This window comes from Lytechinus variegatus, chromosome 1 (genome assembly GCF_018143015.1).
Source record: "Lytechinus variegatus isolate NC3 chromosome 1, Lvar_3.0, whole genome shotgun sequence".
Taxonomy (NCBI): Eukaryota; Metazoa; Echinodermata; class Echinoidea; order Temnopleuroida; family Toxopneustidae; genus Lytechinus; species Lytechinus variegatus.
In genome coordinates this window covers 41,315,067-41,318,965 of record NC_054740.1, presented here as the reverse complement: position 1 = coordinate 41,318,965, position 3,899 = coordinate 41,315,067, and positions in this window count along the sequence as shown.

The following is a 3,899-nucleotide window of genomic DNA, read 5'->3' as shown; positions in this document are numbered from 1 at the left end:
AGCTCACCTGTAAGAAGAGGAAGATTAAAAAAAAGAATTAAAAATATGAGAATTTCAATCTACAATGATATTGACACGCTTTTTGTGATTTGCAAGTTTGGTTTCTATCCAATTGTTGTAGTTGTTCTTCCGCAAATGAATCATACATGTTCTAACAATATATATTTTGTTTCAATTTCTATCGACCTTGGAACACTTTTGAGATCTCCAAATATTCAATTGACATCATTCAAGAGTGTATTAATGTCGTGTATATATTATGATATTTTAACTGTTCCTGTTGGAAAGGGACTGTCCCTATTCGGGCAAAAGAGATGAGACTGACAGTTTGCTCTTTGCCGGAGTATTAATATTTGTTTAGAGTCACGGATGAATAATTCAGGATGCACCTTTTACCAAGGGTTATCAATTTTCTATCCCCGACTTTTATTTCTCTGATGTATTGATGACGATAAAGAGGAACACCAGAAATTACCTCTGGTTCACCAAAGCCTACAAGTAACACCTGAAAAGTCATTTGGGTTCAGTGGTAGAGCGCCCGCCCCACGGAAGATAGTGGGATCTATCCCTGGCTGAGTCATGTATACCATAGAATTTAAAGAAAGGAATCTTCTGGCTTGGCGCTCAGTATTTAGATGAAATCGCAGTAAAAGCATGTAATATGTTGGTAGAAGTGACTGCTCTTGAGAAAATAAAATGTTACTACTACAATTACTACTATATAATTACTACTATTACTATCATTATTAGTATTATTATCATTATTATCATTATTATTATTATTATTATTATTATTGAGAGCGTTCGGAGTCGGGGAAGCTAAACGGGTCAGTTTCGGTGCATCATTTTCAAACAGGGAAAACTGTGATATTACTCCCCGGCTACATTATTGACGAAAAAGAAAACCCACCAAGTTTCGTCTGCATGGTATGGTTAAACACCATGACATTATATCGAGCGTTAAAAACCGTATCATATGTCATTGACCTTTGACCTGCACTGACATTGAACCCGACCTACATAAGCGAAACCAGATTTGATCTAAATGGGTCATGATCTAAAAATAAAAGTTCTTCTCATCGGGGAGAAGTTACAGACACATACAGACATAGCATCACGCTCGCCATCCATGCATGTTCAAAGCATTCAGAATCTTTGCCTCCAATTAAAGTGTAAACAGAGGTATAATTTTCTTTCCTTGTTTGTTTCTTTATTTATTCTTTTTTCTTTCTTCCTCCCTCCCTTTTTTTTCTTCCCTTCTTCTTCTTTCTTCTTCATTTTCTTTTTCTTCTTCTTATTATTATAATTACTCTCCTTCCTCCTCTTCCCTTTCTCCTTCTCCACCTCCTCCTTCTTTATCATCATCATCTTATTATTATTATCATTTTTATTATTATTATAATTACACTCCTTCCTCCACTTCCACTTCTCCTCCCCCTCCTCCTCCTTCTACTTCTTCATCTTCTCCCTTTTTTAAGGGGGGGGGTGATATAGGTTCCCTGATTGGTAAGGACGTAGTGTTCCATGCACTGTATACCCCCTACAGTGTGTTCACTGGCCTGTATTCTGAAGTCAGGTTGAAACTTAGACCACGGTCTAACTCTCTACTCAAATTATGCGAAGCCAAGAAAAAGAAAATTAAGTTTACATTTAATATTTCACATGTGTAGTACTTTGTTTTCTTTTCCTTCCATAATGAAAAAATACTTCAATTATCATTACCAGACAATTATGAACAATTTGGGTGTCATGTGAGTTAATAAAATGCTCCCTCCGTTGAAATTTTCAAATCGTCACTTAAAACTCACCTTTTCTCATATCTTTTTTTTTGGATTGACTGTATATTTTTATAATCTGCCAACCTGTGCGCTTTGAAACACCAGTATAAAGCGCCCTACAAATGTTATTATTATTATTATAAATTGGCTCTCCACACTTAAAGGACAAGTCCACCCCCAACAAAAACTTGATTCGAATAAAAAGAGAAAAATTCAACAAGCATAACACTGAAAATTTCATCAAAATCGGATGTAAAATAAGAAAGTTATGATATTCTAAAATTTCGCTTCATTTCACAAAACAGTCAAATGAACGAGCCAGTTACATACAAATGAGAGAGTTGATGATGTCACTCACTCACTATTTCTTTTGTTTTTTATTGTTTGAAATATGAAATATTTTGATTTTCTCGTCATTGTCATGTGAAATGAAGTTTCATTCCTCCCTGAACATGTGGAATTCCATTTTTTTAACATTTTGTGCTTCAGGCAAGGGGGTCCTAATCATCAAATTCGTAAAAAATGGAATAAGGTATCATTTTTCTCTATTGATTCAAATCAACATTTTTCTGAGGTGGACTTGACCTTTAAGCCACAACTTTAAACCAGGGTTTAATCTAAACCCGACTTCAGAATACGTGCCATAGTGTGTCCGCATTATGGTACACAATGTGACATCATCTTCACACACTGTTACAATGCTCAAATGGTAACATGATAAATTCAAATAGTCTGTGATCACACTGTGAATTATTGTGTGTGTCCACATTACGGCATAATGTTTGCATTATTAAATATGGGCATCTTAACAGGAATCACATCGTCCATTGTGTGATCACATTTTGAGCACATTGTGTATACACTGCATGACACTGTCATTGTGTATACACTGCATGATACTCATTGTGTATACACTGCATGATACTCATTGTGTATACACTGCATGATACTCATTGTGTATACACTGCATGATACTCATTGTGTATACACTGCATGATACTCATTGTGTATACACTGTATGACACTGTGATTTTTCAGCAGTAGGCCTATTATTCACTGTATTCGTACTATTATATTTTTCAAATGAGGTAGAAAAAACAGTGAGTCTGAACAGTTACAATTTCCGTTTTAACATAACTCAGCAAAAGAAAAAAAGTGCTTACATCAGTGATTATGTTAACTATTATTTGTTTTATTTGAATTTAACGATATCATGTATAACTGAAATGAGGTCAACAATGTTTAAAGTTTAATTCGAATCCTAAGAACGCACTTAATACCGGTACCAGTTGCCGACCAGTTGTCTACTCGCGTGCCGTCATATTATGTATATCTCTTTCCGATCAATGAGGGGCTAGAAATCGTGCTTGTTTCATCACGACTGCATAAGGGGAGTTTGAGTACTATTCTCTCTTTCATAACGCGGTGACCGGAAACAGTCACTCCTAATGACATATAGGATTCACAGTATCACTTAAGACGTGAAAAAGGTCCTGACTGTCGTATTATTGATATTATGATAAAATCAAGTCCAAGGTGTAATGTTTGTAGATATATCAGCGTGATTGATTCACTATTCCTTCTGAGATGTAAGATGCTATCACACTGTGAATGGGATTAAAGTACAAGTGAAAAAAAAATCCGGGGAGATAGCATCAAACCATTAGCATTCTCAAGTCTGGGAGCTGACCGTGTAATTGCGCAATCGAGGAGAATAGGATATGCCTCCATCATTTCCTTTCAATTTGTTGTTACAAAATGTACAGCGGATTTGCATGATTTGTTTGAAGTCACCGTTTGAATGAATGAGGATTGAATATATTACTTCAATTTTTTTTCAGGACAAGAGTGGGTTTTCCCCCCATATATTGATGGAAATAAAGATAATTTTCTTTTTTTCTATGGGAAAGCACAACTTAATTTTTTTTAATAATGATGTTACAAACATTCGTACTGAAAATAATCACATTTCTAATAATAATTTTAACACTTCCAATGAATTTGGCGCAAAATAGTAATTACATTCCACATAATATGGCTTGTTTACACTAATATGAATGGACTCTAATTGGACTTGAGTGAATTATATAACAAATTTTTTTTCTTAATCCTGTACATACA